The 14,625-nt window shown below is 39.2% G+C and overlaps 1 protein-coding gene across 1 annotated transcript in view; it reads right to left on the bottom strand.

The window, feature by feature from the left end:
* NALF1 (NALCN channel auxiliary factor 1) overlaps positions 1-14,625 on the bottom strand; it is a 485,452-nt gene that overhangs the window by 237,901 nt on the left and 232,926 nt on the right.

The raw sequence follows: 14,625 nt of genomic DNA, 5'->3' as shown, positions 1-14,625 counted from the left end.
TTGGACATGTGAGATACATGCACAGGAACCTCACACTTGCTCTTAACTACTGAAGAGGCTTCTGTTTATGACTCTTCTGGCTACTAAAATGCTAGTCAAAGTTTTAGGGTGACACAAGGAGGGGAGATTTGTACAATTTTACAAATTACAAATAGTAATAAAATATGTCTTCCATCATGCACAGAGGGCTAGAGATCAAAACTACATTCATATCCCTCTCAGTATCACCTGCTACAATGTTTTCAGCAAATTCATTAGAGATAGGGAATCTGATTCCTTCCAGCTACTGCTAAAAGACAACTTTCGACAGTCTTCAAACTACATGATCAATGTTGCTGTAATCTAGCAAAGGGTCACAAATTTATGGTTATGATCTACAAACAAAGATAAAGAGAGCTTTGTGTTGTGAAGCAAAATAAGGATGCCATACAAATACGAAAGTAAGTCTGAAATCTACCGCAGTATGGAAATCTTACAATGTCAGTACTTGTATAATATAATAATGTGTCTGGTTAAAGGCCCTGGAAGCCAGGCGTAGTGAGCCATGGAGATGGCCTTGAAATGAATATTCAGAAACTGTGATAGAGGCAAGGGCAGAAGCATGTGCCTGTATCCAAGGGAAAGGAGAAATCATTAGGAAGATACTCCAGATGGGTGCCTGACTCAGTAATTAATGTACAGTAAGAGGGAGAGAAACACAAGCAGACTTGACGGACTGATATCATCCAAACAACAGATCTGGTAACTGCTTGTAAGGGAAAACTAGAAGTAATTTTAATTGAGAGAGGCCATAATAATAGAATCTTGCAAGTCTATTTTATTTTTCCTCCTTGTATTCCTCCTACAAGTGCTCTTATAAATTCACAATCGCTATTTGGTAGCAAAACCCAAGAACAAGGAAAGAATACTTTTCTCTGATAGAGAAAATACTATATTTCTTAGGCCAGAATACAGAAAATAGGAAGGTCTGGGTATATATTAACAGCATCAGTCTCAAGAGAGAGAGAGAGAGAGGACAGAATAGAACTGGGGGATGAAAGGAAAGAGCCAGAGATTCCTGCACTAGTGCTAAACAGGAATAAAAATATCGCTCTTGCTTTTTACATATATTGTCTCAAAACAGACAAGTTCTCTAAGGTGGGGAGCTACCTCTCCCCAGAAGTAAAAGCTATGTGTGATTCAGTGACAAAAATGTCTCAGATAGTTTGATCCAGGGGTGGGATGGAAATATTTTTACTACTGGTTCTGTGGGCGTGGCTAGGTGGGAGTGGTTAGGTGGGCATGACCATATGACTGGGTGGGCATGGCTTTTTTGTGCAGCACTCTCCCCAACTCCGTGCTCCATTTTTTTTTTGCCTCCTGGGCCACAGGGAAGCCTCCTGGGAGCCCGTTTTTGCTCCCAGGAGGCAAAAAACAGAGCACGGGGCGGGCCATGCAGCACACACACACCCCTGCACACCCCTTTTTGCTTCCTGGGCCTCAGATAAATCTCCTGGGCGAAGCAGTAAGACAGCAAGGGGATCCTGGTACAGCTGATCATCAGAACAGCTGATCGTTGGGAGGGAAAAAAAGAAAAGAAAAGGAATACCAGTTCGATTGAACTGGTAGATGTTTTTTTACTACTGGTTCGGCCGAACAGTAGCATTTTTTATTACTGGTTTGCCTGAACTGGGCCAAACCGGTAGAATACCACCACTGGTTTGATCTAGTGGTTAAGGCATCAGGTTAGAAGCTAGGAAATTGTGAGGTCTACTCCCACTTTAGGCATGAGAGCCAGCTGGGTCACTGTGGGCCAATCACTCTTTCTCAGCTCAAGCCACTTCACGAGGTTGTTGCTCTGGAGAATATAGGAAGAAGGAGTATTAGGTATGTTTATGCCTTATTTATAAAAAAAAAATAACAAAGGAGGGATAAAAATAATAAATATCCTCAGACATGAAAATTCAGTGATGACTTTGAGCCAACCCATAGTGTCACTGTTGTCAAGATAAAATTGATGACAGGGATGCCATGAATGCAATCTTAATATCTTGCAGGACATACACCTAAGAAGCAAGTCTAGTGAAAAATAAGCAAAAGGTTATTTGATCATCAGAATATTAAGCATAAAAGCTTCTCGGTTTCACACTAATTCAGTTATAAAAGGACTGCATTCTTAAACACAATGACATTAAAATGACCAAGCATGCATTGAGATATCAGAATACAAAGTCTGCTGTTTCCTACTTGGATTACAATGACGTATGTAAATGCAAAAAAATTGCAGAATTTGTATTAGGACATCACAATATTTTATCACTTCGCCTCTTGCCCACCCACCATCACTGGAAACTATGTACTGGCAGCAGTGAAGACATTTTAAAGTGAAATTCCTGTAAGAGGGCATATTTGAAATAGATTGCTAACGAACCCCCTCCCAAAATTATCTTTTACATGCTGCAATCCTGCTTTAAAACAGCTGCACCAAGTTGGGGGATGGGGTTCAGGTCTTCAGAATTAGATTTATATCCTACAAAGCATCGAGATGCCTGTCACTGCATTTCTGCAATCAACCTGACAATGACACTTATACACAGTACTTATTAGCACATTGCCATTTGTAGTCAGATACACACAAAATACCTATTTCAGCAAAAGGGATTAAACCTGTGCATTTGTACTGCCAATAGCAGCAAAACTAATGAAATTTTCAAGACCATCAATGGTAGAAAAATGGACACTGTGCATTTCTCTTTTCTCTCCCAGTGGATAGGATTTTAAATGTCTATGTATATACCTATCTCTTTGCCTGAAAAATGAAACATGGATTTTTCCTTTCTTAACCTGTGATAGTGATGTGCAGCAAGTTACAGGTCTGCCCAGGACCAGGGTGGGATGAAGTAATTATAAGCAAGAATAAGTAATCATAGTAAGACTCAGCAAGTTTAACTGCTAGCTTGGGATCTGGACAGACCTTCCAGATTGTAGGTTGCTAATCCTATTATAAAAGATTGGTGATATTATATGCTGTAACGATCTGATAAAGCTTGACTAGGTTTTTAGCATAGAAAAGATAGTAGCCAATACACCCAACAACTATTTTATCTTTAAAACGGGGTTTGAGATTGGGAAGCCTGTGGACTATGAAGATACAATGAAATATCCTCACCAAGTAAGTAAACATTTGAACAATGACACTGTGGAAGTGTGCCTCCATTCCCCTTTGCTCTGCTTTTCTCATTGATCATTTGAAAAGCTACATGGGCAGATGACTATTTAAGGACAAATGCATGGACATGAAAGAAAGAGGAGACAGAATGTGAATATAGCAGAATGAACAAAGACTCTATCTCGGTTTAAACATCTAACAATCAGTTCTATGCATAGCTGAGTAAATCTATTATGCAACCAACATTTTAAAGAAATTTTCCAGTTATTTAACTTTGGGCACCACATTTTTCAGTCCTGGTTTAAACACCCCACTGGATCTACATGAAAACTGTCTTCCTGCCTGTAGTCTTTCTAGAAGGCATTACCTCCAAGCCAAGTCATTCTAAAGTCGAATAGAAATTAATGAAACATGTTAGTTACAAGTACAATGTGTCCTTCATTTAATGGGAGTTAAACATTGTTGATGTTATCTGGACTCAGGCAATAACAGATGTTACAACTTTTCTAAGTTACAAATAATTTATGACAGACAGTTAGGCAAAATATTACAAGCTTATTTATTTTCTAACCCTTGGCTATCACCTGCTAGAACAATTCAGCTATCATATATTGACAAAGGAATCAGTTGTGACCATACTGGGTTCAAGAAAGTAGCAACATTTCAGGCCAGTTAAGATTTGAAAGGAAAATAAGTATGACTAAGCAGATCCTTTCAAGCATCTGTAACTATCTGGAAAATGGAAATGGATTTAGGGTTTGGAAGACAGAAAACATCTTCCCAATTATTGAAATAGTTAATAAGAAGGGGGGAAATTGTCTATCTAAATCTGCAGCCAATGATTTCTTCTTATATATTCTCACAGCAGTTCTTATAACTATGTTTCTTTATCCACAATGGAGGAGTTCCAAATGTGTGATTTAATCCTTCAGTAGAATACTACACCTGCTGGCAGGCTCCACAATTCATACGTTTCCAGTATGTAACCCATTATAAGTAATCCTCTTTTTTTTTTTTTTTTTTTTGAAAAACAACAAATAAAAACCATCTTCCAGTTATACAGTGTGTCATCTGGGTACATATATCTTGTGCACATAATAATATTTGTATATATTTCTCATTGAGTTTACATTCATATTATGTTCTAATTAACATTATATATCATATTATATCATTATTACAATATCATTAGGTTTTTTATTTCAGTTACCATCTATCCTTGAAAGCAAATCCCAACTCTTACTAAATTGTATTCATGTTATAACTTATTCAGAATGATCAATTACAATATATCATGATTACAATATCCTTTATTTACTTACTCTACTTTCTAACCATCCATAAAATAAATCCCAAATCTTATAATACTCCCTTTCTTCTTGCTCTCTAATTGCTAATGTTAACCTACTCATTTCTGCACATTCCATTATTTTCTTAATCACCTCCTCCTCCATTGGAATTTTCTCATTTTCCCAATTTTGAGCAAATAAAATTCTAGCTGCTGTTAATACATGAATAATCAAATGTGTTATTTCTTTACTATAGTTTTCAGGTAAAATCCCCAATAAAAACATCTCAGGCTTCAAGTCTATATGTTGTTTTATCATTTTTTCCAACCATGTGTGTATTTTAGTCCAATATCTTTTAGCTTCTGCACATGTCCACCACATTATAGGTAATCGACTTATAATGTCCACAACATTATAGGTAATCCTCAACTCAGTGCCCGTTCAAAGTTACAATGGCACTGAAAAAGTGACTTATGACCATTTTTCATATTTATGACTATTGTGGAGTCTTGGCAACTGGTTCATATTTCTGATGGTTCCAGTGTCCTGGGGTCATATAATCCCCTTTTGTAACTTTCTGACAAGCAAAGTCAATGGGGAAGCCAGATTCACTTAACAACTGGGGTTACTAACTTAACAACTGCAGTGATTCACTTAACAAATGTGGTGAGAAAAGTCATAAAATGGAGCAAAACTCACTTAACATATTTCTCCCTTAATTTTTGAGCTCAATTGTGGTCGTAAGTTGAGGACTACCTGTACATTGGAAGTTCTATTATGAAAATATTAAGGATCCTTCCATAGCCACAGGCCTTCTTCTACAACAGCTTCAGGCCACTGCTTTTGAGGATTCGGAAAGATAAGGAAAGGATGAGGCTAGGATGAACATCCAGGTGGCCATTTGGGCAAAATTAGTAACACGGTTGTTAAGTGAATCTGATTTCCCTATTTACTGTGCTTGTCAGAAGATCACATGACTCTAGGACACTGCAGCCATCATAAATGTGAGTCAGTTGTCAAGCATCCAAATGTAAACCATGTGACCATGGGAATGTTGCGTGAAAAATTCAGTGCTGTTGCAACTTTGAATGGTAACTAAAGGAACTGTTGTAAGTTGAGGACTACCTGTATATTTCTTTTCTTCCTTTTCTTGACAATTCACCATGGTTTCTATGGTGTAGGCTTAGCAAAATACAATCAGTTTGCAACCACTCACAACCAATCCCGGCTGATTCACTGAGATACCACTATAAGTACACCTCCCTTAGCAAAGACAATTTTGTTGCTAAGTGCTGTGGTTATTAAGTGGGACTTATGACCTATGATTTTACTTGCACATCCTACATTAACTTTGCTTGTCACAAGCTGGTTGTGAAGCATGTGGCGTCATTGCCAAGTTATTTTGTTTTTGTACAAGGGAAAATGTTAGCCTTTAACCTTGATTTTAGCACTAACCTTGATATATACTGAGGAAAGAGAGTCAAAGCTCAGTCAGCAAAAATGTTTGTGAATCAAAACCCAGAATGTTGGAAGTATAAGAAAGAAAGGGGTATCTACTTCCATATGTGGTGGATCTGCCCAGAAGTAAAAAAAATATTGGAATACAATTGGACTATGGTTAGAAGAAATAATAAAACAAAAGATTGAATTTCAACCAGAACTATTTTTATTCAGTATAATAAAAGGGAAATATAGTAAAAACGATAGATATATTATGCTGCATATATTAACTACTGCTAGGATCTCATATGCACAATCTTGAAAACAGGAAAATATACTATCAGAAGGAGCAGTCATAAAGAAAATATTAGACTGTGCTGAAATGGACAGGCTGACTCTAAAACTAAAAGATAAAGAGGAATCGACATACTGTATAGTCTGGGACACCTGGTATGCATGGCTTAAGAATAGGAAGAAAAACAATGTTGTGATTAAGTAAAAAAATAGGAAATTATATATATATTGATTGTAGAATAAATATATTATGAAAATATGTGATATAAATTTGGAATAAGAATAAGGAAAAGAAGGGTCATTGGTCCTAACCTGATACGACCGTTCTCTTTGTGTGGAGATAGCATTCAGGATTGGGTGATCAGTCGCTGCCTGTGATTAGACTGAATCTGTCAAAACTTTGATGACACTCCCTCTGCTGCTAGGGACCTGCCCAGAAATTGGCGAAGGAATAGTGACAGACTGACATGTTCTCCTATAAATATAATACATACCATTACATTTGGAATGCACCACGAAAGGGTGGGACTGAACACTATCTCCACACAAAGAGAAAGGTCGTATCAGGTTAGGAACAATGACCCTTCTCCATTGTGGTGGAGATAGCATTCAGGATTGGGACATACCAAAGCCGGCTGTCCTACAGGTGGACCTCGTGCGGTCCGAGTCCCTTATACAGAATGGACCTTTTGCAGAACCCTCCATCCAAACGCTGCCTCAGCAGAAGCAAATGAGTCCAGCTTATAGTGTCTGATGAACGGAGAAGGAGAGGCCCAGGCAGCCGCCCTGCAAACCTCCTCCAGAGAGGCCTGGGTGGCCCACGCCGTCAATGTTGCCGCGCTTCTTGTTGAGTGCACTGTTATCCTTGGAGGAACTGCAAGTCCCTGTGTTTGGTAGGCCTTGGATATGCAAAGTCTTGTCCATCTCCCCACAGTCATTGGAGTTACCTTGCAGCCCATGGTGGAAGGTTGAAAGGAAACAAAGAGGGATTCAGACCTCCTGAAGGACGATGTCCTCTTGATGTAAATCCTCAACGCCCTCCAAATGTCCAGAGTATGCCATCATCTTTCTAACGCGTGCACAGGATGCGGACTAAAGCCAGGTAAAATTAGTTCTTGGGATCTGTGGAACCATGAGTTCACCTTTGGCATGAACAAAGGGTCTAGTCTTAGCACTACTCAATTGGTGTGAAACACACAAAGGTCTTTCCTGACAGACAAGGCTGCCAGGTCCGAAATCCTTCTGGCAGAGGTGATCGCTACCAGAAAGGCTACCTTACAAGACAAAAACTGCAAGGGAATTGACCTCAGTGGTTCAAATGGGGCCTCAGTCAGCGACTGCAGTACTTTAGAGAGGTCCCATATTGGATATCGATGAACCACTGGAGGCCTCAGGTTTGTAGCCCCTTTCAGAAACCTGCGGACCGTGGGATGTCTAGACAAAGACTCCACTCCCCCCAAGGACAGAACAGAAGACAAGGCTGCAACCTGCCTCCACAGAGTATTAAATGAAAGCCCCTTGTCTAGGCCCTCTTGGAGGAAGTCCAGCACCTGGGCAATTGAAGGGACAATGTTATAGTTACAACACCATGTGCTGAAAGCTTTCTAGGTTGCATCGTAGATGCGGTTGGTAGAGGGTCTCCTGGAGGCCTGGATAATTCTTATTACTCTGGAGGAATAATTGTCCTGGATCAGAATTCCCGCTCAATCTCCAGATGGCTAAGTGAAGCCACTGGGGCTCTGGATGCAAGATTGGCTCCTGGCTGAGCAACACTCTGTCCTCTGGTATCACACCACTCAGTGTGGCATCAGCTGAAAATTCTACTGCTGCCAATCGTTTGTTCACATGCACATGTGATCTGACATCGTCCAGTGGAATTCTCTCCTGTCGCTCCTGGAGCCAGATGAGAGAGGCCCTGTTGAAGAAAGATGCAGCTGTGGAAGCTTTCACTGCCCTTGGTGCTGACAGGTGTGTTCTTTGCAATGTTTGCTCAGCCTTCTTGTCCTCAGCCTTCAGTGAGTCCCCAGGCTCCCCAGGGATGTCTGTGTTGGCTTGCAGGGCTGCAACTGGGGCGTCAACATCGGGCACTTCCAGGGCCTTGGAAAGATCACCTCCTACATTAAACAATTTCTTGTCTAGGGAGGAAGGGCTTGGACCAGACCCAAGGGACGACCACTGTCTTTGGATGACTGTGGTGAACATCTTTGGTGCAGGGATGACATCTGCTGTGACTGTTTTCTCAGAAAACAATGGGTCATTGGGGTCTTCAGAGGGGTCTGCAGGCTCCTGCGGTTCAGGGACTAAACCTTGCCCTGTGGCCTTTTTTGGCCTTAAAGAGATCTAAAGATGACAGGTTGGAACAAGCCAGGGATAGAGCCTTGGTCAGCCTCGTTGAGGCCCTCATCATCAGAATAGTTTCTGTCCATCAGCTGGCCACTGTCAGATGTGATGGAGTGGGAGCTTACAGCAGGAATATATGCATCTGATTCTGTATGCAGGGAAAGATCATCATCATAATGAGACCTGTGTCTCTTAATGCGTCTGGATGAGGAAGTAGAAACCTCTGAGGGAGAACCTCTGGTCTATCTCAAGACAGCTGACACTCCTTGGCTCACTACCTCATTTAACATAGCCTGCATATTAACCTGGAACTCAGGTTCCTATGCCCTAACTGGTCTGATCCCAGCTGACATGGGAGTAAAGGTTGCTTCTGGAGCCATTCTGTGCCTCTGATCAGTAACTGTCAGTTGCTGGGCAGACAGAGAAGAAATTTCTGATCTCAGAAGCTTCAATTGATTCCTGTTCTTCAGCTTCCCCTACGGCTGCTTTTGCTCCTGCAGTCCTGTCAGTTTGCAGTTGCTTCTCTCCTCTTGATAACGGCCGTTCCTCATTTGGGCAGGAAATTATGCAGGGTGCCATTTCCTTATCATTTTGCTCTTTCCCTTGAGCCCACACTTTATCCAGTGCCATGTCCCTGCGGCGCTTGTCCCTCTCTGCTGCATTGGAGCCCTTTCGGGTTCCTGCAGCCTTGTCCTTTGGTTTGGGGCTGTAAAATGAAGCCATCTGTTCTGGGGCTGCTGGGCTTAGAGAGCGTGACAGCTGTCGAGCCGCCCCTTCCGCTCTCCTGACATCGCGGCTAGCCTTTTGTGATTCTGCCATCTCTGACTCCAACGATCTTACTCTGGAGTCACCCCGATCATGCTGCAGCCTTTCTCTTTCCTAAACCTACTCTCACTACCTGTACTCTTCGCTGCAGGTCTTCTGCCCCTTTAAAGGCCACCGCGGTTAATCTTAGTGTCTCCAACAGCCGAAACTGCTGGGGGCCCCCCAAGCCAAAGTGCGGGAAGGAGGTGAGGATGGTATTCAAACTCCTCCCGCAACCAGAATCTTAGTACCTTGTGGATTGGCCCTCAGCCAATCTGAAGTTCAAAGACCGGGGCAGAGCCCCGGCCACACTGCAGTTTGACAGCTGTCAAAGTGGTAGACTGGTTCCGGCTTGCAATAGAATTCAGGATTGGTGTTTTTATTCCTATTTTTCCAATCAATTTGAAAGGATTTGTTAAATTTGCTAGGAGAAGAAATTAACATGTCATCCAACAAGCTGACTGAGTCAATTTCTAGGGAGGTCCCTAGCAGCAGAGGGAGTGTCATCAAAGTTTTGACAGACTCAGTCCAATCACAGGCAGAGACTGATCACCCAATCCTGAATGCTATCTCCACCACAATGGAGAATATGTGATTGTAATGTAATAAGATAATATGTATAGAAATAAGATAAGGAAATGTAAATGATGTCTTGATGTTGACACAATTGTGTATATAATTTTATTTTATGTTTTTACAACTTTTGAAAATTTAATAAACTTTATTGAAAAAAAGAAGAAGAAAGAAATCAGTATCACTTGTGTATTGCCCTCTCATTCTGGATTGACACTGATATTGCTAAAGTGAGTAAAACTTACGGTAAGTATCATATATTCCATTCCCACTCCCATTATACTTCTTTTGATAAAATATATTAGACCTTTTGCTTCCCTCTTTCATCAATCACATAATATTTACTATATTTGAAGGTTAACTTCAGTTTGATTTATGTCAGCATGCCAACTTCAAATGTTATCTATGATTGTGATTTCTTTTCCTAAACTGGGACTAATCTTTTTGTCTCACAAGTCTGCCAGAACAATGTTTTTGCCCATTATTTACACATTTCAGAACATATAACTTTCCGCTGGCCATTAGCAGTCACTGAGATTGTGGCAGCTTAATCTGGTAACCCCTAGACCATAATGAAGATGGAGATAGTGAAGATAATGGACCATGGAGGTAGCATGTTGCATGTAATATCTTATAGGTTTAGCATTACTGAGCAATATATTGTGTGATTCTACATGTCTGGAATTAAGCTTGTTTAGATCAGTATTCAACATTAGGACAAACCAATCAACATACTGAAAGCATATGAAAAAGTATGACACTTCTCATCTATAGACACAAATTGAACAACTGCAGCTTCTCCTTCCAATGAAGATGAATTGCACCTTTCATGAAACTGGTCAAGAGCCAAAGGTGAAAGAAAAAGCAGCTCCTCTACTCCTCTACTATTTGAGGTTCTGCCACAAAGAAGGGACAACATATTTTCCAAAGCACCAGAAGGCAAGATGGGAAGCAATGGATGGAAACTAATCAAAGAGAGAATCAACCTAGAATTAAGAAGAATTTCCTGACAGTGAGAACAATTAACCAATGGAACAGCTTACCTTCAGAAATTGTGGATGCTCCTTCACTGGAGGTTTTTAAGAAGAGATTGGACAGTCATTTGTCCAGAATGGTAGTGTCTCCTGTGGTTGGACTTGAAAACTCCATTATTCTGTTAAATTGTTCCCGACTGCTTTGATTATCATGTCTTTTAAGCTATGATGGTATCATAAATGAAAAAATAATAATAAAAGGTCTGGGTAATTGCAAAGACAATAATCAGGCAGTGAAACTGACTTTCCCCGCATAGAAGAGAATGTTCTTGCAATGGCCATAATCTAGACCAAGGCTGTCAAACTCCCGGTCCACAGGCCAGATGCGTCATGCAATGGCCATTGGCCATGCCCAGTTTAGTAAAGGGGATGCTGCCATGATTATGTGAGTTTGATCTAGACTGCTAGATTATGGCCAACCCACTGCAATCTGGACTAGAATTTCTCAAGCTAGCTGAAGAAACAATCTCTTAGGAGCAACTAGGAGAAAACAGCTTAGGGTCAATGTGGACTTGTCCAAAGTGAATAATTAAAGTGGCAAACTTGCACTTGTTTTTATGAGTCTGAGTCTCTAGTTTAAGAAAGAACAACAAGGAATATTGGAGATGTCATGATGCCTTCGATGTGCCACTGAAAGAAATCAAAGCACAACTACAGATACAAGCTTTCCATTTTAAGATACAGCATTGTTACAAATACGATATCTCATACAATTTGACTCCTAAACAGATAAATGGGGTACTAAATCCTGTTACCTCACAATGAATGTGGATGTACGGTATTTATAAATCTTCTTTAGGATGAACAAGTACAGTTCACTGCTAGGCAAGATAGAAACACAGGACTAGAAAAAGCAAAATATATAGCAAAAACTAACACAATGATTTATTGAATTCTATTTATAATTTAACTGTTCACCAAATACATAAAATTAAAGGCTCATTAATAGGTGGAACAATGAAATATTCTGATTCTGCCCCATATCAACAGGAAATCTCAGTCATAAATTTCAGAAAATGTATGTATTTTTAGGATCAATGCACTAAAATGTAAGATTAGCAGGTCCTTTATTACAAATAAAAGACAATCCCATGCATTCCACAATAAACTCGATTGATTGCACAAAATAAGTATATTTATTCCTTGTAATCTTAAAAAGAGTTCCCCAAAGGGTTTTGTATTCCTAACCTTTATTTATGTATTAATAATGGTGTTTTTAATTTTTTATGAAATTAAAAAAAACCTAAGAATCAGATCCACAGGTGTTCTTCCTCAAGAGCAAGTACTCTACTATGTGCATAATGGTTTGTCTAATTCAATGCATTTATTTTTTTGGTTTTTGTGGGTGATTTTTTGGTGTTTTTTTTTTTAAATTATTTTTTTTTTTTTTTTTTTTTTTTTTTGTTTTTTTTTTTTTTTTTTGAGAGATTGGGGGGGGGGGGGGGGGGGGGGTGGTGGGGGGGTTGGGGGTGGGGTTGGGGAGGGGGGGGGTTTTTTTTTTTTTTTTTGGTTGTGTTTTGGGGGGGTTGGGGGGGGTTTTTTTTTTTTTTTTTGGTTTGTTTTGGGTTGGGGGGTTTTTTTTTTAAATTGGGGGTTTTTTTTATTCAGTAAGAAAAAAGAACAGAAATCTTTGCTTTCCTATTTCTTCAAATGGATGTTAAAACAAGGTATTCCTTGAGTAAGTTTTTGAACAACATAAATCAGTAACTCTTTGCTAGTTTTTTCACAACAATATCAAATCAGAATTTCTTCCACTGAACCTATGGATAAATGTATGCATCTGGTGTTCTTTTTTAAGGTTGAGTCAAAATGTACATTTTTAATAATTTTATAATTTCATGTTGCATAAATACAATAAACATGAATACAATATCAATTGTAGAAACAACATGTTATCTGACACAGAGATCAACATTTTTGAAGGCTATGAAAATGTATATGTAAGAGTACACACACACTTACTCAAATTTCCCTGCAGTGTTGAACAGAATACACTGAAATGATACTTCCAGGCATGTGATTGCAATATACAAATTGTTCCATTCAAGTACTCCTTGTATATTTTAGCTATTCAGCACAGCATCTTCTACTGATATTGAGGTATTTAAATCTATTCAAAACAAGTACCCATTTTTTCATGAGTATGCTAGTGGAAGCAGAACTGATCACAATCAGACATACATGTAATGCATGAGAAACATTTTTTGCAATCTTTGCATTTCCCCACCAGTTATGTTAATAGTTACGCTGACGGGTAGTTATGTCGTATAAATTGACTAGTGCATTTTTTAAATTTCCCAAACAAGAATGCAAATGTTTTCCTTCTTAGAAAACAATGATTTAAGAAAGGGAAGAAGGCTATTCAGTCAAGGTAAGATTTAAATTATAGGAGATTGTGAATGAACTGTAGAATTAGAAAGGAAGCATATGACATACAACTACAACTCATGTCCTTGGCCCCAAATAGCAACAAACCTAGAGAAATTGGGAGATTGAATGTTTACTTTATGTCTCCTTCTTTTCCACTGTACTTGACAACATTATTGTCAGATTTTTTTTATTATTATGGTTACATTACAGAGTCAGCCAGATGTTCAGACTGGATCTAGCATTTTTGTCTGCCTATTGAGATCTTAGGACCTGGAACAGGCAGATGTGGATGTTTGATGGTGTTACAGATATAATAGCAGGATGTAATCTGTTCTGAGTAAAGCGACATTTTACAATTGCCTGGTGGTGAATTTGTCAATGTCAATATGTTCAAGAGGTGCTCCAGTTGTTTTGGGATTGCACCGAAGGTGCCTATTACTATTGGTACTACTTCTGCTTTCTTTTGCCATGGTTGTTTTATTTCTATTTGCAGGTCTTTGTATTTTGTTACATTCTGCTATCTCCAGGTATTGACATGTCCACTATGCAGATTTTTTTTGTCTTTCTTATCGACAATTGATAAACCTGGCATATTATTATGGTCCATCGTACAGGAATCCAGATGTTCAGACTGAATTTGAAATTTTTGTATATCTATCAAGTCCTTTCCAAGGACCTGGGATAGGCAAATGTTGATGTTTTATGGTGTTAGAGGTATTGTCGCAGGATATAAGCTGTTCCAACCAAAGCCGCCTTTTGCAATTGATTGATGGTGAATTTGTCAGTGCCTATGGTGTTCAAGTGGAGCTCCAGTTGTTTTGAGTTTGCATCAAGGTGCATTACTATTGATACTATCTTTGCTTTCTTTTGTCAGAGTCATTCTATTTGTATTTGCAGATCTTTGTATTTTGCTTTCTGCTTTTTATTTTTACTGAAGAGGTGGGAACGTAGCTTACACATAAATGTGTTAAGTGTGATGTTGCCTTCAAATAAATTGCCCAATCCAATAATTACTTCTTGTACACTGTAAACAGCAGAGAACATGGATTAAATATTATTCTGCCTTTAATTGTTTGGGATTTATTACTGAGTCTGTTGATGGTTTATCCAGTATATTGAAACATTAATGAACCAAATGGCCACAGATTGCACACCACCATCAAAGGAACCAAAAGCTGGACAAGATTATGAAAAACTTGCCATGCTGTGCTAGTACTACTAGATTTGCAACTGACCTGGTTTAATATGCCCTGTGATCCTGCTTTCATCCGCAAAACTATTGTGCAATTGTGATTACTATTTCATGTGAGATATCTCAGTGGGAATGGAAGAA

The sequence above is a fragment of the Notechis scutatus genome, chromosome 5 (assembly GCF_049901735.1).
Source record: "Notechis scutatus isolate UNSWTSFEM ecotype Mainland chromosome 5, rNotScu1.2, whole genome shotgun sequence".
Classification (NCBI taxonomy): domain Eukaryota; kingdom Metazoa; phylum Chordata; class Lepidosauria; order Squamata; family Elapidae; genus Notechis; species Notechis scutatus.
Note: the sequence above shows the minus strand (reverse complement) of the source record. Positions and strands in the feature narration are given on the sequence as shown.